The 27,670-nt window shown below is 40.0% G+C and overlaps 1 long non-coding RNA gene across 1 annotated transcript; it reads left to right on the top strand.

The window, feature by feature from the left end:
* The first annotated feature begins 22,560 nt into the window (after positions 1–22,560).
* LOC120561173 lies at positions 22,561–25,162 on the top strand. Its single transcript, XR_005639568.1, has 3 exons — positions 22,561–22,637; positions 22,759–22,823; positions 24,988–25,162. It is a non-coding gene; the product is annotated as an uncharacterized LOC120561173 (long non-coding RNA).
* Positions 25,163–27,670: the final 2,508 nt, after the last annotated feature.

Below are 27,670 nucleotides of genomic sequence, written 5' to 3'. Positions count from 1 at the left end.
GAGCTGAACCGGGCCTTGAGGAGAGAGAAGGCTGCAGCGGCGTCGGGAGACCAGATAAAGGGAACTGAAGGGGAGGTGAGTCGAGTGAGAGGGGCGGCCAGGGAACTGTAGTTACGGATGAAACGACGGTAGAAGTTGGCAAAGCCCAAAAAGCGCTATAATTGTTTAACGGAGGTGGGAGTGGGCCAGTCTGCTACGGCTTGGATTTTGGCTGGGTCTGCGCAGAGCCGCCCACTCTCAATGATAAAACCCAGGAACTGTATAGACGGGACATGAAATTCACATTTCTCTGCCATGACGAACAGCCTGTTGTCCAGAAGCCACTGTAGCACTAAACGGACATGTTCAGTGTGTTGGACTGGGTCACGGGAGAAGATCAGGATGTCGTCGAGGTAGACAAAAACAAACCGATGTAGGAAGTCACGGAGGACGCCGTTAACGAGGGCTTGGAAAATGGCGGGGGCGTTAGTGAGGCCAAACGGCATCACCAAATATTCATAGTGGCCTAACGGCATGTTAAAAGCCGTTTTCCACTCGTCCCCCTCCCGGATCCGCACAAGATGGTAGGCGTTTCTAAGGCGCGTCCGGAAGGAGGGTTATGGAGCCATAAGGAGGTTATGGAGGGTCATAAGGGCGGTGGTGGGGTAATGACAAAGCCTGCTCCTTGCTAAACACTTGAGCCAGGTCATGGTATTCAGGGGGAACAAGTGCCAAATCAGGGGGAGCCGGGGGAGTGAGAAGCTGAGCGGACTTACCGGGGGCAGGCGCGGACAACAGACAGGACGCGTGACAATGGTTGCTCCAATTCCTGATCTTCCCCGCGCCCAGTCCACATTGGGGTTGTGAGAGATGAGCCAGGGGGAGACCAAGAACAACGGGGGACGCAGGAGAGGAGATGAGGTGAAAGGGGAGTGATTCATGATGATTACCGGGGGTGAGGAGCTGGAGCGGGGGAGTGCGATGGGTAACGGTGGTGAGTGACTGGTTGTTGAGACTGATGGCGTGAACGGGCGTGTCCAGGGGGATGAACGGAATGGCGAGCTGTTTAGCGATATCTAGGTCCAAAAAGTTTTCGTCGGCACCGGAGTCAACTAATGCCCCCAGAGGAAGGGTTATCTCCTGCCATGACAGGGAGACCTCCAGTAGGAGGCGAGGGTTGGGAGAAGTGGAGAGTCGTTTCCCCCGCCCCCTCCTGCCCAGACTCGAAGTTCACGGAGGTTGCCAGGCTGAGACCGCAGCATTCACAACAATGTTGCTAGACGCTTTTCTCACATAGCCAGACATTACTCCACAGCACAGCAGAGTAGCTAACGTTAGATGCTAGTCTCACATAGCCAGACATTACTTCACAGCACAGCAGAGTAGCTAACGTTAGATGCTAGTCTCACATAGCCAGACATTACTTCACAGCACAGCGGAGTAGCTGACATTAGATGCTAGTCTCACATAGCCAGACATTACTCCACAGCACAGCAGAGTAGCTAACATTAGATGTTAGTCTCAAATAGCCAGACATTACTTCACAGCACAACAGAGTAGCTAACGTTAGATGCTAGTCTCACATAGCCAGACATTACTCCACAGCACAACGGAGTAGCTAACGTTAGATGCTGGCTATATTGACAGTCATAAAAGCCCGTGCTCACGCGGAGCTCTGTAAGCAACTGACAGACACACTTTTTCGGCTTAAAATTACAGTATGAACCGCTAAAAACACAACAGCCTCACCGTCCTCTCCACACGCCAGTCAGGCACACTTCCTCGGCTTAGAATTACAATAGGAACCGCTAAAAATACCACCACCATGCCGACTGAACAGCCCGGTCTCATGGCAGTTCGTGTAAATGTGACGTTATTTTAATCTATTGATACGTGTTCACGGAGACGTTTTTGTCGGTTTTTACGTGGCGGACAACACGAATCGGCCGCCTCCCGGCCGCCTCATCCAGCGCGTCCCCAGCGGGCCGCCTCGCGGGCGCCTCCCGGCTTATGGAGCTTCCTTTTCGGCCGCCTCCCGGCGTCCTTTCCCCGAGAAAATAACGTGACATTTACACGTAAAAAACGAGCGTGCTGGGTTGACGTTTTTACAGTTATATCTGGCAACCCGGCCTGGCTGTCAAACTGGGCCGTTGATAACAACACACAGATCAAAACATAAACAGAAATTCCGTCACGGAATGTAAATTTCAAAAAGAAAAAATACTGACATTAGCATTGTTGTCAGAAAAGATAGTATTTCAGCTTAACATGTTTCCTTAATATCTGATGAGGCATTGGTGTCATTTTTGGATTTATTACAAATGTAAATAGTACAAATGTTACATATTGGACCTTTAATAGCCAATTCTCTGATTTTTAAATTAAGAAAAATTCCCATTTTTGAACATTACTAAGATCATTGCAATTGAAAATGTCACATGCAGTAGCTTCCACTGATTTACAAAAGGCTTAATCATTCAATAGATTACAGTTAAATTTCCAGAAACCACGAGATTTTCTGGTTTGTTCTTGTGGATTAGTAAAAGTGACGACTATCACTTTGTGATATGAAAAAGGGGCATAGCTGTGAAATGTTTCAGAAACAAATTGCAAAGTAGAGCAGGATAATAACCATAAATCAATTTGAGATTGTAGAGAGCCACTAACATTAAGTTGTTCACACAAATGTAATACAGGTTTAAATCTTGAGTTAGGAAATTCTTTTGGTCATCTGCTGTGTCACCACCAATGATTAAATGAGCATCTTTGTATTTCTCCAACTTTTTTAACTCTGCTGCTAGTTGAGTAAACATGTTTTTTGCCAAAGCATTGTTATTATGTCTATATATATTATTTAACACCAGAATCACATTATTCACTCTAAGAATCAGAATAATCCATCTACCCTCTTTAGAAAGGTGGGATTCTTCCTGCTGAGTGATTAGAAGCATGACTTAAAGGGAAATTTCACCGCTGGAAAGATGAATATATCTTTAAATTGGGTCACTAATGTAGTAGAAAGGTGAAAAGAAAATTGAAATTGGTGCCTTCTAGGCCGAGATAAGCCAGAAAATGTGTTTTTGGCTCATATGGATGAAAGACACCAAATCCCAGAATGCACTTGCTTTGCTGCTGTATAAGACCACTCCCAAGCCACGCCTACCCTTTACAGACAGACAGTGAGACGATCAACTCAACAAGTGTGTTTTATTGTCGTTTTCAACCTTATACACGAAAAAATATAGAACAAGTTCTATATCTATGATGGCAACGCTCTGCTATGCATGGCAACGGTGTGTTATCCTTAGCAACGGTCTGTTATCAAGAAATAACAGACCACATTCTACATTAGAATTCAACCAAGCCATGTAATAAAAGAAGGCTAACACATAGCTACTAGCATTAGCTCTTGGTGGGCTGTGGTATAAACATTGAGTATAAACACAGCCGTACATTTGCGTGGGATGTAGCTAGAATTGTCGGCATTTTACAGTCACAAACTCCAGCAGCAGTTAGCAGTTAGTTGGATACAAATCACCCCATTTCTGCAACAGGCAGTCCGGGGTAACACAGCCCACCGCCACTAGTAGTCTTACCCGGTGACAGAGCAGCAGGCTGGATTGTCCACAGCAATATTTCCACAACAACAAAAACACAGCACAGCAGTCTCTGAACTCACGTTGGGAGTTTTGTTGAAGTTGGATGTAGTCCAGTTTGTTTAATGAGCAGACACTTGCAAGCAGGATTGGTGAACAGATGGCTGGCTAGTGTTAGCTTTCCACCGGCACACTCGTTCAACGCTCCCCGCTGATGAGGTCACTTTACCGGCCACAGGAATCGAGCACCACCGCTGGTCTCCGTGCAGGCAAAGCTTGCGTAGTGTGTGGAGTATTGCGTACCATAATTGTTGTTCTAAAATTTCCGTCGGGATGAACAGTACCTGCTCCTGCTGAGAAGCTAAGCAAGGATTCAAGATGGCTGACACTCGTTTTTTCCTCTTTGGAAAAAGACGGCATCTGAGGCTTTTTTCCAGACCCACAATACAGAGATCTCCCCTCTCAGGGGGACATGAGGGAGGGAAGCATGGTCATTCAAAAATACTACCAAGTTTTCTACTGATACAAAGCTTAATGCTAATCGGTGAAGTTTCCCTTTAACTCTTGTGTTGACTTTGGATCACATTGACCAGTTTTCAATTTTTGTTATCAGAAAATATGGGACGTAGAAATAAGCACTGAAAATGTGTAAGAAAAATTTAACAATTTAAAACATTGGAAAAAGCAAAAACAAACTGTGAAAAAAGGCGTCAAAAACTTAGAAAAAAGGTTGACGGGAAGACAACACATCATCATCACATGAGTGAGTCTCTTGTAGAAAATGTTTATCTGCATTAGAGTGTCTACAGAATAGAAAAATAGCTTTCCTTTTAGAGATGTTCCGTATGCCTTTGACATTGAGAGAAACCACTTTAAGGTTAATGAAAGTAGTGTTTGCCATACAATCAGTAAAGGATATATAAGTAAATAAAAATAAAAGATAAAAACACAGGTTGGATGCCTACAAATAAAGTAAACAGAAGATAAGAGCTAATAGGAACCCTTAACCTTTGGTATTGATTAGAAATACCCTGAACACTGGGCGTAAGAAACAAGATGTTGAACTGTTTTAAGACCTGATTAACATCAGGCTACTTAATTGTCCACTTGTCAAACATTTACTTGCCTGATTGTTGACAACCTAATACTGGGTGAAGATTTTATGGAGCAAATTTCACACCATAGATGAAGATGACCGGACCTTGCCATCTAGTCTCTCTCGGAGCGTGTCAGGTCCTATGCAATACGGAGATTCAGCCTCTTCATAACTTCAGCATTGCACAAGTCCTTCCAAATCTTGTACCTGAAGGTATGCATGTTGAACTGTATAATAATCGGACGCGGTGTCTTGTCATCTCTGGGACGCACAACTCTGTATACTGTATCAACCAAGAATCCGAGCTTGGTTTTATCAGCAGGTGCAATCTGACTCATTATCTTCATAACTTCCTCTCTTACATCTTCATTACCATCTTCTGCTGAAGCGTTTGCCTTCTTCGGTTTTCTCTTTTAGTTCTTCAATGCTCTTATCTAGCCTTTTCACCTTGTCTTCCGTCTCCTTTGCTTGAAAACCAAGGCCTTTCATCTCTTCTTTTACCCCAGTGATGTCTGCAGAGTTTTTATTTATCCATTGTTCAATGCTCCTTCAGCTCAAAAATGGCTTTGAGAATGTCGGCGTTAGAGACCTCGTTCTTATCTTTGTTGGCACTTTCTTTGGGTTTGGACTAACAATTGAGAATCAGGAAGGAGTCTTCTGGGTCCACATCCATTATCAGTCCCCCGTTTATGCCTGTTTTTGCATCTCTCTTTGTCATTGTGGTCCACGAACCCTGTGTTATTAGCTTGGTATGCTAGGTAACTGAACGGTCTTAGCACGTGTCATCTATAAAGGGTTATTTTCGTCCGTCAAAGTTCTTATATTGGTAGTTAACCCTTACTTGTCGGTACGTCTCTCAAACTGATAGTGGAGCAAGTTGCAAAATAGCTGGCCTTATAACATAATTACTCAGCTAGTGTTGCAGAGCTTAGCACATGTCAACCACCACGGTCGCCATCTTGTGTGGACCCCCCCCTGCTCCTTGTCTACTAGGTGTTGCGATGCCACTTGTGATATCACCCAGATAATAGTTCCCTGAGATCAGAACCTTCCTGCGGCCTCAATGGTTCTGAGTTTGAGCCCATGGTATTGCAAGATGATCGCACATATATCTAATCAGGCATTGTGCTGTGGACAGCTACCCTGCTTATTTTAAATGTGTCTGCATTAACACACCTGATTCTAATTAACAATCAGTCCAGTTCCAGTTAAGGAAAGTCATGTTATTGAGGCAAGCCAAGCTGACTCAATAAAATATAGCCAAAATAGTTAGAAGTATCAACTGTACAATAGCTCACTGAGATCAGTGTTTGCTATTGAACCAGAAGATTGTGAGTTCAAAGCTCAATGGTCTCAATGCCATGTCTTATACAAAATCAACCACTGTGCTTTAGACTCAGCCCTGGCCATCGCCAGAGATGGCAAAAGTACTCACTTCCCGTACTTAAGTAGAAGTACAGATACTTGTGTTAAAAAATACTCTGGTAAAAGTAGAAGTACTGATTTAACTTCTTTACTTAAGTAAAAGTAACAAAGTACAGGCTTTGAAATGTACTTAAAGTATAAAAGTAAAAGCAGAGATGGCAAAAGTACTCACTTCCCATACTTAAGTAGAAGTACAGATACTTGTGTTAAAAAATACTCTGATAAAAGTAGAAGTACTGATTTAACTTCTTTACTTAAGTAAAAGTAACAAAGTACGGGCTTTGAAATGTACTTAAAGTATAAAAGTAAAAGTAGCCTTGCGAATGACAACCACTTTTTATGCAAAGCTACCTGGACCACACACGTTACTAGAGTGCAAGATGAGAAACTTCAGTGGACATAAAAACCAGGCTCTTTATATGCCATTGTCTAAATTTTAAATGGATGTCTGCCAAACATCACATATATGATTATTGTGACAGAGACTGGGACTCCAGCTAAATAAGATTCTGACTGAGTAGCAAGATATGAATTAAATTGTGATTCTGTGAGAATTCACAGATCCAATTTCTTTTTTTTAATCGTCCACTTAACATTTAAAGGCATCTACATGTATGTGTGTGTGCTCAAATACAGCCAGAAAATAAAAGATCCAATATGAATTACTAAACATAGATTAATTAAGAAGTTCCCCATACTTTTAGAGTTACACAGCACATTGGCCAGGAGTCATACTTGATGCCTCCTAGCCCATCTCAAACATCTCTCTCAGATAAGGCCAGGGATGATTGGGAACGTCTTGCTGCTTGTCTGTCTAATCTCTGGGATCTCTGTTTTCTTCATTTTCAATCATGTCGCCGTCCATACTACTAGTGCTAACGTTACCGCCATCAAGCTGCAATTATTTGCCGCAAATGAATGCAGAATGCGGCCGAATCTGTCGAGTCGTCTTGTAGTGGTGTGTTACATGCAACGTAGCCTACAGTATATTCCCATCCAATTAGATTGAATTCGGTATTGATCACGTGAAAAATAATAACTGTAAGTCCGGTGAAATTATTTGAAACTTGTTAGTGAGGACTAGATTAGGACCGTATTTAAAGCTGATGCTGGTTTCCAACTTCGCCCCCCCTCCCCCCCAGGTGTGTGTGTAAAACACGGACAGAGACAACTTCTCTCTTTTGATGCTTTACAAGCAACGTGAAACCTAGCTAACAGGTGAAGAACACAAACAACTAAATCACTAGCTAACCTACTTTAACTGTGCAAGAACTACAGACCAATACAACAACAGGCTTAAATGAACTGACAACATAAGTTATACTACTTACAGTTCTCAAGGACGCACACACACGATCTCAACTGATTATCCTCCGGACAGCAGTCTCTCTCTCTTTTTTCTGTGTGGCGCACGCGCCCGCTCGCGGTGTGAGGCGCGTGTCCGCGCTATTCTCCGACATTACGACCTCGTATACAAAACTAAAGTAACGAGCCAATTTTTAAAATGTAAGGAGTAGAAAGTACCGATATTTGTGTTAAAATGTAAGGAGTAAAAGTAAAAAGTCGCCACAAAAAAAAATAGTAAAGTAAAGTAGAAATATCCGAAAAATCTACTTAAGTACAGTAACGAAGTATTTGTACTTCGTTACTTCCCATCTCTGAGTAAAAGTAGCCTTGCGAATGACAACCACTTTTTATGCAAAGCTACCTGGACCACACACGTTACTAGAGTGCAAGATGAGAAACTTCGGTGGACATAAAAACCAGGCTCTTTATATGCCATTGTCTACATTTTAAATGGATGTCTGCCAAACATCACATATATGATTATTGTGACAGAGACTGGGACTCCAGCTTAATAAGATTCTGACTGAGTAGCAAGATATGAATTCAATTGTGATTCTGTGAGAATTCACAGATCCAGTTTCTCTTTTTTAATCGTCCCCTTAACATTTAAAGGAATCTACATGTATGTGTGTGTGCTCAAATATAGAAAGAAAATAAAGGATACAATATGAATTACTAAACATAGATTAATTAAGAAGTTCCCCATACTTTTAGAGTTAAACAGCACATTGGCCAGGAGTCATACTTGATGCCTCCTAGCCTATCTCAAACATCTCTCTCAGATAAGGCCAGGGATGATTGGGAATGTCTTGCTGCTTGTCTGCCTAATCTCTGGGATCTCTGTTTTCTTCATTTTCAATCATGTCGCCGTCCATACTGCTAGTGCTAACGTTACCACCATCAAGCTGCAATTATTTGCCGCAAATTAATGCAGAATGCGGCCGAATCTGTCGAGTCGTCTTGTAGTGGTGCGTTACATGCAACGTAGCCTACAGTATATTCCCATCCAATTAGATTGAATTCGGTATTGATCATGTGAAAAATAATAACGGTAACTCCAGTGAAATTATTTGAAACTTGCTAGTGAGGACTAGATTAGGACCGTATTTAAAGCTGATGCTGGTTTCAAACTTCGCCCCCCCAGGTGTGTCTGTAAAACACGGACAGAGACAACTTCTTTCTTTTGATGCTTTACAAGCAACGTGAAACCTAGCTAACAGGTGAAGAACACAACTAAATCACTAGCTAACCTACTTAAACTGTGCAGGAACTATAGACCAATACAACAACAGGCTTAAATGAACTGACAACATAATAGGGCTTTGACTCCGAACTTCGTTATTCGAATATCATTCGAATATAAAAAAAAATAATGATATTCGAACGAGTATTAGCCAGCCCTTAATATTCGAACCTGTTATGGGCATTGTTTTTTGTAAATGCGTTTGTTTGTAAACGTTGTTTTCAGTTCAGATTCCGAGGCTTTTTCACGCATTTCAAAATGTAACTAGCTACACGTCGCGGCGACGCACGTCTCTCGGCCGTGGCTCGGTAGCGGTGCATTCCCCCCTAATTCTCAAAGAAAGCAGGCTCGCCCAGGGCCAGGCCAGCTCAGCGGCGTCTTTCTCCCGTCGCGTTCCGCTGTCTCTCCTACCTACACCGGCGCCGCACCCTGTCCCTTCTCCCCTTTTTACCTGCCTGCTCAGTGCTGCTGCACATGAGGAGAGAGCACAGAGGGGGGGCGGGGCTGCTCCTCAGTCACACAACAGAAGAGAGAGGTGACTGTTTCGGCGGAGAGAAATACATTGCGTGCTCGCTGGACAATACTGGCGACTCTTTTTTATTTTACAGAAAGTCGCTGTCTTTTCTACAGAAAGTCGGCAGATTTGTCGCTAGTCGCTTTTGTGAAAAAAAGTCGCTAAGTTAGCAACACCGCCCACACCAGCACACGAGTATAAACATCAGACCACTTACGTAGGCTACGGTGAAAGCTCCGAACTTCCTGTCGAAAGCACACTGTGTTTAATCCTGACTTAATTTTTTTTTTTAAACTGAAGGCATTTAATGGTCAAAATATTATTAATAAATATTCGAATATTAATATTAATATACAAACGAACTTCTAATATGATTTTTGGGGAAAAGTCAAAGCCCTACAACCCAGCTGGCCACCGACGTCAATAGACATTGATCTTTGGTTGGATATAGGTTGTGACGTCGGATAACCAAATTCCAACATCAATTCAACGTCTAATGCCAACGTCAACTTGATGTAGAGTATTGACGTCAACTGACATAGATTTTTTGTTGGTTTTAGGTCGTGGTGTTAAGTAACCACAATCCAACGTCTTCCAAACGTCTTGTGCCAAAGTCATATTGACGTAGAATACCAACATTTAGTCATGATACGGGAACCAAAACCCAACGTCTGCTAAACGTCATAATGATAACATCTACACAACGTTAAATTACAACGTCATTAGATGTTGATATTTTGTTGGTTTTAGGTCATGGTGTTAAGTAACCACAATCCAACGTCTTCCAAACGTCTTGTGCCAATGTCATATTGACGTAGAATACCAACATTTAGTCATGATACGGGAACCAAAACCCAACGTTTGCTAAACGTCATATTGGAAACGTCTACACAATGTTAAATTACAACGTCATTAGATGTTGATATTTTGTTGGTTTTAGGTCATGGTGTTAAGTAACCCACAATCTAACAAGCGTCTCCAAACGCGTCTTGCAAAAGTATATTGACGATAAAAACAAAATTTTTTTATTATACCAAAACAAAAAAAACCCCTCTTTTATCTCCTTATTAATTTAAAATATACAAAATTTTAATTAAAATCTTTTTTTTTTTTTTTTTTTTTTTTTTTTTTTTTTTTTGTTTTTCCCAATCCAACGTCTTCCAAACGTCTTGTGCCAATGTCATATTGACGTAGAATACCAACATTTGGTCATGATACGGGAACCAAAACCCAACGTTTGCTAAACGTCATATTGGTAACGTCTACACATCGTTACGTTACGTCATCAGATGTTGATATCTTGTTGGTTTTAAGTTGTGGTGTTAAGCAACCACAATTTAACGTCTTTCAAATGTCTCATGCCAACGTCATATTGACGTGGAATACCAACATTTAGTTATGAGATACAGGGACCAAAACCCAACGTCTGCTAAACGTCATAATGATAACGTCTACACAACGTTACGTTACAACGTCATTAGATGTTTATATTTTGTTGGTTTTAAGTCATGGTGTTAAGTAACCACAATCCAACGTCTTCCAAACGTCTCATGCAAACGTCACATTGATGTAGAATACCAACATTTGGTCATGAGGTATGGGAACCAAAACCCAACATCTACTTAACATCATAATGGTAACGTCCACACAACGTTAAGTTACATCATTAGATGTTGACATTTTGTTGGTTTTAAGTCATGGTGTTAAGTTACTAAAATCCAACGTCTTCCAAGTGTCTCGTATCAACGTCCTATTGAAGTAGAATACCAACCTTTAGTCATGAGGTAAGGAAACCAAAACTTAACGTCTGCTAAATGTCATAATGGTAATGTCTACACAACGTTAATTGATATTTTGTTGGTATTAGGTTTTGGTGTTAGGGTTAAGTAACAACAGTTGTTGTACAAGTGCTTCACCAGGAGTGTGGTGATCCAAAATTAATAAAGTGGATATAGACCTGAAAGCAATGTGATTATAAGCAGCAACCCAAAACTTTTGAAGACAGCACAACAATACACATTGGTTTAGGGTTCATTATTAACCTCAAGATCGTATCAACGGTTGTAAAAATCTCTCAAATGTCACAATGCTACTACAACGTTGATCTTAGATAAATGCAGGTTGTCAGTAATTCAACATCTAACACGCAAACGCTCAAGAGCTCCATGACCAAATTTGAAGTTGTTTCAGGGCTACAATCTGTTGTACCAATTGAGCTACTAGGCCACCTAATAGCCCTGACATGTTTGTCATAGCAAAAATGTATAATCCAACCACTGTATCACCGTGGCGCGGTGGCCTTTCTATGTGGAGTTTGCAATTTCTCCCCGTGTCTGCATGGGTTCTCTCCGGGTGCTGCGGCTTCCTCCCACCGTCCAAAGACATGCAGGCTAGGTTAATTGGTGTCTCTAAATTGTCCTTAGGTGTGAATGTGAGTGTGAGTGGTTGTTTGTCTATGTGTGACCCTGCGATGGACTGGCGACCTGTCCAGGGTGTACCCTTCCACCCAATGTAAGCTGGGATTGGCTCCAGCCCCCCGGGACCCCGTACGCAGGATAAGCGGTTAACGATGGATGGACGATGGATGATGGACTTTGCGCCATGACAGTATAGCTGTCAGACAAATGCTAAAACACACAACAAGAGGTGTCAGCCTATCTGGCAGCCATCATTGGCAGTGCAGCCCTTGAGAGAGTACAGTCATAGTTGGTACTGGGGCACACGCCACCAACTTACCTGATGGTGAACCTGGGGCTGTTGCATATGAGACGGATACAGAGTTGCTTTGCCAGGATGTCATCTAGACATGAACAGTCAATATCAGCTATATTTTTGGCAGATGTTGGTTGTCGGTGATCAGCCAGCTACCTCCAAGAGGGATATGCCTTGGCTTGCAGTGGTTGAGGTAGCCACCAAGGCAAGTCCTGTTTTGATTTCCTAGACTGCTTGGTTAAAGTAAAGCAGTTATAAATATGTGTTTTGTCTTTTGGTGTTTTGGGGTCAAACTTGATCTATACATGACAGGCAATGACCTACCTACCTATTCTGGGCCACTGATGGCTTGGTTGTTGAGAGGGACCTCCTATGATAAGCTGTTTTTGTGGCTTGGTAATCAAGCACTGATGATAAACTTTTATAACTGGTGAATCACATTGAAACCTCAAATAGATTTTATCTATGTTGAAATCTATCAATGGTTGGGATATTACACTTATTATGTTTAATTTCAATGAGTTCATTTGGGGATAGTAGCACTGTAATCCTTGAAGGGACCCCTCTTTAATTTGCTAAGAAACAATATAATAAAGGTCAATTAAAATATCTATTGTGCATTCAGTGTTCCTGGCCATAAGGGGTTGAGTGGCATTAGCCCATGTTTATCATACGTATGCATCCAGAACATCCCATCCCTTAATCACCAATAATTTTCTTTTAATCTGTCTATCTCTAACATAATAATAATAATAATAATAATAATAATAATAATAATATGAATTAATTTAATAACAATAATAACAGAAAATCTACTTGCACAAATTATATAAATTTTCATAAAGTTGTAGATTTTTGAAATAACTTGACTTGCTCGCGTGTTTTAAATACATAGTTGCTCGTTCAAAAACAATTTAAACACATTTCTAGCCAATCACTGTGAATGTGCCGCAAGGCTTCCGCCGGAAAGCCAGAAGAAGAAGAAGAAGAAGAAGAAGAAGACAATCCGACTCCTACGCAGTCCTACCTCAATGAGTCCTACCTACGCTCTATGGTCTTGCAGCGGAAAGATACCGGAGTAAATTGCCTGTCGGACTATGGAGTTATATTCCTATCTTTAATCAAGAGCGCATTCTTTCAATTTGAGAGCATTTCTCACTGATATTACGTTCAGATTTTGTAATAATTTCCCTCAAAACCTTGCTCTCACACTCAAATAGTCACTGCTCGCGCTTGGATTTGCTCTGCTTGTGCTCAAAGTTTGTGCTCGCGCTTGGATTTTCTCTGCTTGTGCTCAAAGTTTGTGCTCGCGCTTGGATTTGCTCTGCTTGCACTCAAACTTTCTGCTTGGACTCAGATATGTTGTTGTTTGGACAGATTTCCTGCTCTCAGCTTTGAACCTTCTCCTCGCACTCAGGCTGATTCTGCTCACTTGCAAAGTTTCTGCTCTCGGATTTCTCCTGCGCGCTTGGATTTTTTTGTGTTATAACCCTATCAAAAGTCAACAACCAATAGAATGCCAGCTGTAGTGTTGACCAATGAAATGATCCCAACCCCGTTGAGGGTGCGTTCACTTTACTTTAGAACGTCTGCTGAGGGCGGCTGCACTGTAACCTGACTGTAACCAAGTTTATATATCCCCGCGCCGTTTATAGCTTTATTATAAGTATATGTCAACAATGTGCACAGAATGGTCGACGCACTTTCACCTGCACCCGTCAGGAAACGGGAGAAAGCTTTGAAGTGGGACGTATGAAGTTATGTCCACAACTACGAGGGTGAGTAACATAACTTAAGCACCTAGCTAGCTAGCTAGCATATGGCGCTAGCATATAGCCTAGCTTGATGTCCAGAAACAAATATATGTTCTTTATTGTATAGCTAGCTAGATTGAACGACATATGACGGACAGTGTGTGTATATGTGATGACCCTACTTTGTATTTTTTCCTCGTTTGGTTAACCATTGTTCCTGGGATTTGGCTAATTTCATGTTAGAGCCAGTAGTAAAACATAAACTGTAATATAACTGAAAGAACACAAGAAACTGGATTGTTTGTGTCAGTTTTTGCATCACTGTTGTTTGTTGTTCATCAGAATTTAGTCTTCATTCCTTCATATAACATTAGTTTGAAAATAGATTCATAGCAATCTGTATAAAACGTAATGTTAAGTTCAATTTTATCACTATAATAAAAACAGATCTAGAAATGATATGGTTTCTTATTTGCTCCTTAAATAGCAGTTATTTGTTTAATTGATACAAAGCAAACTGAACTGAAAAAACAAGTATTTTGTTTTACTTTCTTTTCATCCAGGTGGGGCTGAGGGGTTTGACCCCTGTTGATCTGTGTGTCATATCACCAACCCATGATAGCTAGAATTCACCCTGCTACTCCAGATCTACCTACTGTACGGCTGGCTACAGACTACAACCATCTGCTCCTGATCTACCTGCTGTATGGCTGGCTACAGACTACAACCATCTGCTCCTGATCTACCTGCTGTACGGCTTGCTACAGACTACAACCATCTGCTCCAGATCTACCTACTGTATGACTGGCTACAGACTACAACCATCTGCAAGTTTTGTTTGTAGTGAACATCATCAACAGCTGCACTTAAAGTCTCTTGGGTTCATATGGGACTTGGTTGTTCTCCATACTGCATCAAACACTATTATTTTTTTGTGTTATATTAGTACAGACAACAGTAAGTATCATTACTTAATCACAGTATATATTATTCTGGTGTACACTGTTGACTTGACTCCATGCTATTGACTATACTTTAGCTTGCCACCTTAAAACTTTACCTTAATTGCTCTTGTATAGTTAATTTATCTTCTACTAGTTGTACATACCTCCTATTTAATTGAATTATTCTTAAATTGTGTTGCCATACCTGAATCATCCCTCTTGTGAACACTAGGCCTATCTTATCTTTATTCATAACCCTGCTCACAAACTCACCTGAACCTGGGTCATATGTTTGCCAATATCAATGTTCCTGCTACAGTAAATCCTAAAGGCACATTGTACTGCTTCACCGTAGTATGAACCATACACTTTTAAGGTTTTGTGTCAAATATTGTGCAATTTGTTATGAATTACTCATTGTTTTGACAAGGTAAATTAAAGCTATTTACCAAGTGTCAGCTCTGGTAAATTTAATTGTACTGTTTTTTTTTTTATAAATGTTATGGAACATGAAAAAACAATTTGCCTTGATCAGGGTTTTAATTTGTTGCAAATGTGAACATGGTTTTAATAATCTGTATCTTATTGCTCTGAAAAACTACAATGATTTAAGAAATAGCAGTGATACTTATCAACATTTATTGAATTGATTGAATATATGGACAGACATTACAGGCACCTATTCATGTCAACAGAGAAAACAATAATTTGTTCTCTCTTTTATCACTTTGATTATACGCTGATGGTGCAGAAAAGGGTGAAGTCCTTGTAGATCTCTGGCACTTTGAGGACAGACCGATCCAGGAACTCTCCACTGTTGTCTTTGTATAGTATGCTCCTATTAAAGACAGATTCATAGACATCAACACGTAATATATTAGGTGTACATAGCTTGCTTTAACATCATTACTATCTTACCTTAGCTTCTCTGAGTTGGTTTTGTGGACATCAGTAATTTTTTCTCTCCCAGGCCTGGTTGTGCACCCTGTGAATTTAAGCAAGAAACATAAGTGTATGTAACATGATTTTACTATTATATTATTATTATTTTTACAATTGCATTATTATCAGACTTGCCAACCTTCTTGGTTTGTGCTACTGCTGCCTGTCCTCTGCACACAGGTGAGTGATGTGCTGACTGGCACAGGTCCATGCACATAGTGCAGCTGTGATGCAGCTCAACGGGTACTTAAGTCACACCTGGAAGAAGAGAAACAAACCAACAAAATACTTGTTCTTTCTGCTCAGTTTGCTTTGTATTAATTAAAAAATTACATTTAAGTTGCAAATAAAGCATATCATCTCTAGATCTGTTTTATTAGTGGTGAAATTGTACTTAACAGACTGGGTCCGTGTACTTTTTCGTTCATTTGATTTTCATTTTATAAACAGGTATTAAAAACAAATGGTTATTTGATTTTCGTTTTAAATCATGGGGATCAGACCTCCGGTGCTGGGTCTAATATTCTAATATTAGCTGCTGCAGCTAGCTAGCAGCTAGCTACCAGCCCTGTGAGCTTGGTCCCCGCGGTTCGCTCCCCCGGTGCTGACTGACTCTGGTCCGTCTGCAGAGCGCCGATTACCGCTCTAGCTGACCTGGGAATCTACCGCGCTCGTGATTTATTCATATTTTATTTACTTTGCAGTGATATGCTATGCACTGATGTCAGGCAGGCTTGCTGCTGCTTTTAGTCTGAGCCTGTGAGATAACTAAACTTCCTTTGAATATAACGTGCATATAAATAGACGGAATAAATAAAAGTCCCCGGAAATAAATATAAGTAAAACATATGTATTTAGGCTATTGAACTATAATGACTAATGCCTATATATGTATTGCCTCATTTATGTATTTCATGTTCCATTTCATAGCCATATTTATTATGTAAAGGGGGCAAAAATGGACGATCAGTCGCTCAGGAAGTTATAGACTACAGTTTCAGGCTTCAAAATTAACTTTTTCGTCTACCAGCCAAATGGCTAATGAATGTTCAAATATTACCAGCCATTCAATAGATTACCATTGGGTTTTTTGGCTGGTAAGTGAAGCAAATCTACCAGCCACTTGCATATTTCACCAGCATTTGGCTGGTAAACGGTGCTAATTTAGAACCCTGTACAGTTTCCCTCAACAGCAGCCGGGACATTCTAACGCTTAACGTGAAAAAGCTTAACGTGGTAACTTAATGTACCTAAACAATGATCAATCAGATATCAATCAGTTATCAGTCACATAACGTCCATAATAATTGGACTTTGGGTTAGATTTTTTTGACAGTTTTCAGTGGTTATGAGGAGCAATATGAGAGAGAAATTTGGTAATCATTGATCATTGTTTAGGTACATTAAACCACCTCTATTTGTTTCTGGACATCAAGCTAGGCCATATGCTAGCTAGCTAGCTAGGTGCTTAAGTTATGTTACTCACCCTCGTAGTTGTGGACATAACTTCGCACGTCCCACTTCAAAGCTTTCTCCAGTTTCCTGACCGGGTGCAGGTGAAAGTCGTCGACCATTCTGTGCACATTGTTGACATATACTTATAATAAAGCTATAAACGGCGCGGGGATATATAAACTTGGTTACAGTCAGGTTACAGAGCAGCCGCCCTCAACAGACGTTCTAAAGTAAAGTGAACGCACCCTCAACAGGGTTGGGATCATTTCATTGGTCAACACTACAGCTGGCATTCTATTGGTTGTTGACTTTTGTAGGGTTATAACACACAAAAAATCCAAGCCGCGCGGAGAAATCCGAGAGCAGAAACTTGCAAGTGAGCAGAATCAGCCTGAGTGCGCAGGAGAAGGTTCAAAGCTGAGAGCAGGAAATCTGTCCAAACAACAACATATCTGAGTCCAAGCAGAAAGTTTGAGTGCAAGCAGAGCAAATCCAAAGCGAGCACAAACTTTGAGCACAAGCAGAGAAAATCCAAGCGCGAGCACAAACTTTGAGCACAAGCAGAGCAAATCCAAGCGCGAGCAGTGACTATTTGAGTGTGAGAGCAAGGTTTTGAGGGAAATTATTACAAAATCTGAACGTAATATCAGTGAGAAATGCTCTCAAATTGAAAGAATGCGCTCTTGATTAAAGATAGGAATATAACTCCATATCGGACACCTTTCATCTGTACGTCGACGGTTACAATTGTTTGTTGGACGGTCACTGCGAGTACAGGTACGGAAAATATATATCAATTTTGGCCATAAGAACGTTAAGTTGGTTAGTTAATAAGCTTTATAAGTTTTATTTTTTTCAGTCACACAGAGTTTGTATTGTCAAGTATCTTGTCAGAATTGATTTTGTGAACTGGCGCCTTTTCCCACCTAGCTTAAAATTACGTTACTTTAAGTTTGACTGCATTGCAATACTAATATAACAATGATGTAAGAGTTAGTTTACAGAGATTAAAATCAGTGGAATATAGCTAGTAAAAATAGTGACATGAATAAAATCGCCGCCGGGCACTGAGTTTTTCGACTCTGAAGCAGACAGCCAAAGCCCGGTGTACTTGAATTTCCCCTAACAGAAAGTATTCCCCCGGTTGCGTGAGCGCGTGTGCATTCAGCGGTGAAGCGGACCTTCGACTTAACCAAAGTAAATGAAAAATATAACATGTGGATTGTTTAATCGAACGTTTTAGTATTGTTGTTTTATGAACGAGTTTTTTTGCACAGCAAGCTAGCACTTATCTGTCAAAATAAAGGCTTCTCCTGTAGGCTAATGTTACGTGTTATGAACTTCGTATTATTCATTGCATCGAATGTCTAAACAAGACGACTAGCTAGTTATATATATTTTCCCTCGTAACGCAAACAGTTATTTTGCGATAGTCTGATGTTATAACTGACCACGGAGTTGACTACTTGGTCATCCGTTTTAAATTACGTTTTGAAAGCTGGATCCAGACCCGCTGTAACTTTTTGTAAGGAAGCTGCGTCTACTAATATACGTCGTCGATACTGTAAAATCAAGATCATTGTAATACGTTTAACACTTTACTCTACTTGACTCGAAATGTAAATTAAACTGAATGCCACATTGTAGACAATAACCTTGTATTTTGTCCTTACAATCTAATGTGTGATATTTACTTATTATACTTTTGATATTGCTGAAAATCTTTTTAACCATTAATCAGTTATAACTTTCCATAGGTGAAGATTTTATGGAAAGTAAAGAGTACTCTTTACAAAATGTACAGCTGTAGCTGGTGGGCACTGCATATGATAGGGGAAACACTGGCTTAAGTGATAAACTTCTTTTAAATAATTGTTGGCAACATTGTAGTGATGAGGCTTAGCGTATGTTAGTATGCATGTCTAACCCTCTGATTTTTCTTGTGGTAAAACATTGTATTTTTTTTATTTCCTTGATGTAGACTTAACTGCTGGGTTTGTCATTTTTTTAGAACATGGTATGTCATATCTGAGTCGCTGGAGAAAAATCCACTCAGAAGCTGCAGCAATCGCACTGGAATGTAGCAGCAGTGAAGATGGTTGCCGTGGAAATTTAAATCCTAATCAGTGTAATGTAGAAGATGAAGGTGAAGATCTAGCAGAAGAGGGAAGTAGTTGTTTAAATGAAGCAGATGAAATTGGTGATGCAGATTCAGATTTTGGATACAGAGAATATGTGTCAACTGATTCTGAAGAAGTCATAGAATCTGCAAAAGAAGACGAGGTAACCTTGCAAGAAAAGCTTGCTTCCTGGGCTACACGAAGTAAATGTGGAAGAAGCCAAATTGATGAATTGCTTGGTATCTTGAAGGATGAAGGTTTAGAATTACCTCCTTTCCCTGAAATGCTCCCTGTCTGGACACTTTAAAAAAAATCTACTAAAAACCCAGCTCTTTACCAAGACATATAATCCTGACTTACTTTTTGTTGTTCTGTCACTGTAACTATGTGTAAAGCGTCCTTGGGTCCTGTGAAAGGTGCTAAAAATATTTATTTGTTACGTTAGCAAAATTAGTGACGAAGTAACCTTAATTATCAGCTGTATGTCATTACTAACTAACCTACCAGTCAAGTGTTGAGGACATCAGGTACAAGCTTAGACTAAACTGGTGTACAGCTCTGTCCTGTACACATACTGTATGTTACATCCTGATAATTATATTTCAGTGTTCAGAGGAGTCTGACAACTGGTTGTTAATGAAATGGACCATGGAGCTGAGGTTAATGGAGTAAATTAGGGATGGAAACTAGTCCTTTTTAAGCTAATTGGGAGAGGTTTCTTTTGGATTTTAATGCATAAATGAAATGCTTAGTAATTATCCAGGGATCCTATTTAGAAAAAATGATGCATCGATAATCGTTTTATAATCGAATCACAGCCCTCTGAATTGTAATCGAATCGTGAGGTGCCCAGAGATTCCCACCCCTACTGATGTCTGAGTTGTTTATTTTTTCTAAACTTCACTCAGTATCTTGATGTCAGCAATATGATTTATTCTTTGATGATTATGTAGTTTATATAGTGACATTGCTGATGTAAACATTGCTCTTGCTTCTCTAGAAACAATATTTACTTTAAAATAGTATTTAAAATCCAAATAAATTCTAATCCTGTACTGAATGTTTTTATTTTATAATATATTAAAAATAATCAATTCTTAGTAATATAAAAGAATCAGTAACAGCATTGATAAAGAACCAAACCAATATAGATTATTGATAAGAGTAGTTGTAGTATAGATAAAATCTTAATGATTCCTTTTGCTAGTAATTACATTACTTTTACTCTTCCCCAATACACACGGCCAGACAGATGTCAGCTGTGTGCGGCAGCAAGGCATCTGTTAGCAGGCTAATGTGGTGAAAGCCCAGACTTGTTCACTCATCGTGGAATGTCATAATCATAGTACACTATGGCTGGGTGAAATAGATTGTAAATAAAATCTCAATATTTATAGGCTATATATTATAAATGATTTATATCTCAATATAGCATAAATTAATATAGGTGTCAGTTATTGGCTGTTTATGGAATCAAATAGCAGCTGTATTATCCCATTAACATCCAGGAATTGTGCTAAAATAAGGGGATTTGCCTTTTTTTAGCTTTATGCAAGTAAAGTTCTGAGAAAAAAAACCCTATTTGGATTAAAAAACAATAGCCTCTCAAACAAAAACATAAGGACGATAAATTATGACAGTTATCAGTAGTAGGTTGTGCCTTGACATACCATTTCTAATTATGGTAATTATTTGTTTCACTGCATTAGAATTTCAGAGAAAAGTGATGGAAATGCTAGTGGAAATGCGTAAGGATATCCGCTCATTGAAGAAACGGGATGCAGAAAAGTACGAAGCAACTCAAATTCAACAAGCGTAAGCTGTTGAGGCTCTAAACCTCCTTGATACAGTGCCTTGCGAAAGTATTCGGCCCCCTTGAACTTTTCGACCTTTTGCCACATTTCAGGCCTCAAACATAAAGATATAAAACTGTAATTTTTTGTGAAGAATCAACAACAAGTGGGTCCCAATTATGAAGTGGAACGAAATTTATTGGATATTTCAAACCTTTTAAACAAATAAAAAACTGAAATATTGGGCGAACAAATTATTCAGCCCCCTTAAGTTAATACTTTGTAGCGCCACCTTTTGCTGCGATTACAGCTGTAAGTCGCTTGGGGTATGTCTCTATCAGTTTTGCACATCGAGAGACTGGACATTTTGCCCATTCCTCCTTGCAAAACAGCTCGAGCTCAGTGAGGTTGGATGGAGAGCGTTTGTGAACAGCAGTTTTCAGTTCTTTCCACAGATTCTCGATTGGATTCAGGTCTGGACTTTGACTTGGCCATTCTAACACCTGGATATGTTTATTTGTGAACCATTCCATTGTAGATTTTGCTTAATGTTTTGGATCATTGTCTTGTTGGAAGACAAATCTCCGTCCCAGTCTCAGGTCTTTTGCAGACTCCATCAGGTTTTCTTCCAGAATGGTCCTGTATTTGGCTCCATCCATCTTCCCATCAATTTTAACCATCTTCCCTGTCCCTGCTGAAGAAAAGCAGGCCCAAACCATGATGCTGCCACCACCATGTTTGACAGTGGGGATGGTGTGTTCAGGGTGATGAGCTGTGTTGCTTTTACGCCAAACATAACGTTTTGCATTGTTGCCAAAAGTTCGATTTTGGTTTCATCTGACCACAGCACCTTCTTCCACATGTTTGGTGTGTCTCCCAGGTGGCTTTTGGCAAACTTTAAACGACACTTTTATGGATATCTTTAAGAAATGGCTTTCTTCTTGCCACTCTTCCATAAAGGCCAGATTTGTGCAGTATACGACTGATTGTTGTCCTATGGACAGAGTCTCCCACCTCAGCTGTAGATCTCTGCAGTTCATCCAGAGTGATCATGGGCCTCTTGGCTGCATCTCTGATCAGTCTTCTCATTGTATGAGCTGAAAGTTTAGAGGGACGGCCGGGTCTTCGTAGATTTGTAGTGGTCTGATACTCCTTCCATTTCAATATTATCGCTTGCACAGTGCTCCTTGGGATGTTTAAAGCTTGCGAAATCTTTTTGTATCCAACCGGGCTTTAAACTTCTCCACAACAGTATCTCGGACCTGCCTGGTGTGTTCCTTGTTCTTCATGATGCTCTCTGCGCTTTACACAGACCTCTGAGACTATCACAGAGCAGGTGCATTTATACGGAGACTTGATTACACACAGCTGGATTCTATTTATCATCATTAGTCATTTAGGTCAACATTGGATCATTCAGAGATCCTCACTGAACTTCTGGAGAGAGTTTGCTGCACTGAAAGTAAAGGGGCTGAATAATTTTGCACGCCCAATTTTTCAGTTTTTTATTTCTTAAAAAAGTTTGAAATATCCAATAAATTTCGTTCCACTTCATTATTGTGTCCCACTTGTTGTTGATTCGTCACAAAAAATTACAGTTTTATATCTTTATGTTTGAAGCCTGAAATGTGGCAAAAGGTCGAAAAGTTCAAGGGGGCCGAATACTTTCGCAAGGCACTGTAGATCCCTCGACTCCCTGGAGGAAAAACAGAAGCTGGTAAGGTCAACTGTAGTCATAGCAACATAATTATGCATATTTTTCTGTCATGTGTAATGTGTCACTGTTTACTTCTTTTTCTTTTGTTGATAAAACTGAAATATTGTTACTCTAATTTCAGATGAATGCCTTGTCCAGGGTGGGAGGAGTCCACTTGAAAGACAATGTTAAAAGGGCCATGGAGAAGTAAGTGTTTATATCTCAGTGTCAATTAGATGTAATTTACTGTTAGCATCGATATAATAAAGTAGAATTAATATTGTAAAGGCGACTCGACTGTTACCACTAGGCCAACTGGCAGCCTTCTTTAGGGATCTGAAAGTCACAGGGTTAAGTTCATACCCCGGTTTAGAAGTCACAAGTGGGTATGAGTTTCGTACATAATTAAAATTATTAAAAGTTAATTATGTCAAAGATGAAATGAACAAAATGAATGTTTGCACCAGATTTCCTGACATTAACAGCCATGTGTGGTGAGTTAAACATCAATTTAGAGTACAAATGTATTATATACAGGGTTCATACGGTCATGAAAAACCCAAGAGGGTCTAACTGCAGACCTCCACTGTCAGGCCGGTCAGGACAGGAAATAACCATAAATAAACAACAATACAACAATAAACAATACGTTTTTACGTCCCCCACAGGATGTAACATGATGCATTCTCGGTTGTTTTGCTACTCTACACATTGCGAGAACGGTAGGGGACTGGTTAGCATTATCCAAAACATTGAGTAAAGTCTGAATGCATTGCTCTTTGTCTGTGTTCGCCGTCAATATAGATACCACAGCCAATATTGTACATTTTAAATCACACAAATTACAGAATGTTACACGTGTGTAAGTTAGGTTATTTGTCTTTCTACATTGGCAATGTTAGGCTACGCCAATGGTGGCTAGCGTCAGCTCCTGAAGTAGTATGGTACTTTTTTTTTTTTTTCTTTGGATAACATACTCATAGACTGTATGAAGCTACTGTGTGTTCAGCTTTATTAAACTTTTTTTGTAAAGCATTTAGCAAGGGCATAGGTTTGCATTTGTCTTAATATGTTGACTATGACGCTCAGGTTAGTTATATGTCCAAAAGAAGATAAAATACAGTTCTATATCATTTAGACCGTTCGGTGTAGCTTTTTCACACTTAAACAGTGTGCAAACACTTTGATTGCTGTATGAATCTATCTTAGTTGAATTGAAGTTTATGTAGCGTTACTACGACAGTGTTTCCCCATCCCTCTACTGGAGAAAGTTACTGAATTTGAAGCAGGGAGAGATTAAATCATGCAGGACAGGGGCCTGCATGATTTAATCTCTCCGTGCTTCAAATTCAGGCGACTCTGCAAATGTTGCAGACCTGCCAACCTGTACGCATTTTGCGTAGTAGATACGCATTTTGACATCAAAATACGGTGATACGATTTGTCACTTTAAACTACACTTTACATAAATGGTGAATGGTGCCCTGCTGGTAGGTTTTATAACTTGACCTACTTTCACTTAAGTACGGTGCAGTAAAGTCAATCAGATGTCCGCGATCTGCGTAATGACAGTACAGTGGGACGTTTTCCTTCAACAGAGCGACAGTAATAACCTAACATACCATCATTACTGAGTTTAAACTACATTCACGGTTATGTTTGCACTGAATAACGCATTCAATAAACAGAAACATAACTCTTGCGGCACACATGAACAGATCGGAACAGATGCGCAATATTAGCTCACACATAAAATAGCACCCTCGTGAATTAGCCTGTTGCTAACGTACATTCATAAATCCTGCATGACATCGTCCCGTACCTACAGGACCTCAGACTTACTTATTGATGCACGCACAGAGTAGTGTCGACAAACTTAGTCCAATGAGGGGAGAAAGGAAAGTGTGATAGCGTTTCACTTTTAACGTTTTTTTTCTCTCTCACTAGAGACCGCTGTGTCCAAGAGTTGAAGCGATGATATTGTCCATCGGCACAACCCTAATATCCTCAGTGTTTTCTAGTGTCTATTTTGGGGGTTTAGTAAAAACCAGTAACCACAGTTGCCACCTATTAACAACCTGGCCGCTACCTGCAAGAAATGTCAGATTTTCTTTGCACTAAATTATTTTCTACTGCTTAATATGCTGGATAGATGTCTTTTACAGTTTTTTTCTGCCAGTATGTAGCCAGCTGCAGCTTGCAGTTTAGGAACACCATCTAAAGTTGAAATGGCTTTAAAACATGTACATGCAAAAAAGAAATGCATGGCCCTTGAGAATGTCTGTCTGCATCTTAATGTTTTTTGCTGCTTACTGTATTCCACTACATTCTATATGCCCCAAAGATTTACAGTTTCAAATATTCCTTACAGAGAGTGTCCAGAGGACGACTGCAGAAATGGAGGCAAGCATTGCAGCGGCTGTCGCCTTCTGTTTGACTACAGCTTCAAGGAGCATTTTCATTATGTTTGCCACCATAAGTAGCTACTGAGCAAAGTCTTTTAAAACTACAAGTTTTAAAATAAAGAGGTTATTTTCTTAACTCAATGAATGTCTTTGTCTCTGCTCGTGACTTAAAATGTGGGTCTGTCCAACTTTTGATTCTGACATCTGTCTAACCTTAGGACATTATCCCAGTTTCTCAATATGTAGACTTTTCATTTACAATAAAAACCAAGCTCTGTAAAAGTTTATCATGCCAACAAAATCCAAACTAACTCTTAATTTTTTTTGGGGGGGAATTTGACGTGAACACGATTTTCATTTCCAACTAAAATCTAACCTCTGTCCAACATTAGAGGATGATGTCAATCCAACGTTGGGTTTTGACGTTAACACGATTTTCATTTCCAACAACAACCCAACGTCTATCTAACATTGGAGATTGATGTCAATCCAACGTTGGGTTTTGACGTTAACACGATTTTCATTTTCAACAACAATCCAACGTCTATCAAACATTGGAGATTGATGTCAATCCAACGTTGGGTAATGACGTCAACCCGATTTTCATTTCCAACAACAATCCAACGTCTATCTAACATTGGAGATTGAGGTCAATCCAACGTTGGGTTTTGACGTCAACCCGATTTTCATATCCAACTAAAATCAAACGTCAGTCCAACGTTGGAGTCCAACGTTGATATGATGTTGAACTGACGTCCGGTGCCTGCTGGGAACATAAGTTATACGACTTACAGTTCTCAAGGACGCACACACACGATCTCAACTGATTATCCTCCGGACAGCAGTCTCTCTTTTTTCTCACTTTTTTTCTGTGTGGCGCACGCGCCCGCTCGCGGTGTGAGGTGCGTGTCCGCGCTATTCTCCGACATTACGACCTCTTGTACAAAACTAAAGTAACGAGCCAATTTTTAAAATGTAAGGAGGAGAAAGTACCGATATTTGTGTTAAAATGTAAGGAGTAAAAGTAAAAAGTCGCCACAAAAAAAAAATAGTAAAGTAAAGTAGAAATATCCGAAAAATCTACTTAAGTTCAGTAACCAAGTATTTGTACTTCGTTACTTCCCATCTCTGGCCATCGCTGTGGAGCCGCTATAACACGGATTTTAAAATCTCCCATAATATAGGATTTTTTTTCTCTCTTTAGATAAAATGTTGAACATATCTTCCAGATGAGAGTTAAAATCACTTATAATTAAGTTTGGCGGTCTATAAATGCATCCAATGATAATACGATTGCTAGTTTCGATGAATACACAGGTTAGAGAGGGAGAGGTTGAGTAAGTCAAAGTTTTGGGGCATACTGTGTGCATTAATGTGCATAAGGGAGAGGTCATTTATCTTTGCAAATTGATCACTGATAGATTTGAAGGCATGTATTGAGAAATAATTACTGTCAGAAATATGGGTTTGTTTTATGTCAGAAAAACAATTAAGATCGGGGCCATTATTGCACAATAAATCACTTGAGGGTGAGTCTCTAGTCATAACCTCATCAGGATCAGGGGTGTTCAGATTGTTTAAGAAGTATCAACCTTTGGCTCCAGCTTAGAATGATTGTGAAGCAACATGTTATCAAGCTCAACTTTATCAATTTGACTAAAATGAACTTGTTCCATGTGTGTCATTTAGGGATTACATGAGACACAAGCAGTAAGCAGTATGTTCTAGGATGATCATGTTTTCGAAGGGTGGAGACAAGACCACAGGTGAACATTTAGTCTTCATCTTGGCTCAAACCATGATGCTGGTCCCTCCTAGGTTTAACAATGAGGTGGTCATAATGGATGATGGCATAATTCCCCTTTGCTCTGACCTCCATTGCAGGGATGAGCTCTGCCCTCTTTTTCCGGAGACAGTCAAAGAAGTCCTCGTTAATGTAAATAACGGTGTTCCTGAGGTGAGCTTTGGCCTTGGAAAAGAGGAGATCCCTGTCCTTAAATCTCAGTAGTTTTACTACTACAGGTCTAGGTATGTCAGCATTAAAGGGGTGATAGAATGATTATATAGGGTATTTCACACTGTTCCTTAAGGTCTCCTAATGGGGTACGTAACATTGGTTGGGCTGAAAATGGCCTAGTTGATATTTTATTGGCCCTTATGCATCCCTGTGTTTTGGCCCTATTTGTAACAAGAGCTTTTCTTCCAAATATGGTATGCTCATGAATATTTAGGTGAGCTGCGCGCTGACTGGTTGAGCAAATCCCCATACACACACATTGGAGACAGAATCTCATATTCCAGACACTGCAATGCTTCGTTACCAAATTCACTTCTGAGACTTTTTTATGCAAGAAATCAACTATATAAAGCTCAAATATGGGCCGTTTTATGAAAATTGATGGCTAATTGCAAATTTGGTAAGACGTGTTGGACTTTAGGAGCTCCACACAGTCTGACGAGAAAGCGGCAGCCTGCTGGGCTCCATACCCAGGGCAAAGTCACCCTTTGTGGATTACTGCACTATTTTGAACTTAATGCTAACATGGAAACATGCTCACAAGTTCAATGCTAACATGCAGGTGTTTAGCAGGTATGTTTGAAAAATGAAAGACAACTACATTTTTAACAAAACTCAACAAACTGTCCGGA

The sequence above is a fragment of the Perca fluviatilis genome, chromosome 6, assembly GCF_010015445.1.
Source record: "Perca fluviatilis chromosome 6, GENO_Pfluv_1.0, whole genome shotgun sequence".
NCBI classification, from domain to species: Eukaryota; Metazoa; Chordata; class Actinopteri; order Perciformes; family Percidae; genus Perca; species Perca fluviatilis.
Note: the sequence above shows the minus strand (reverse complement) of the source record. Positions and strands in the feature narration are given on the sequence as shown.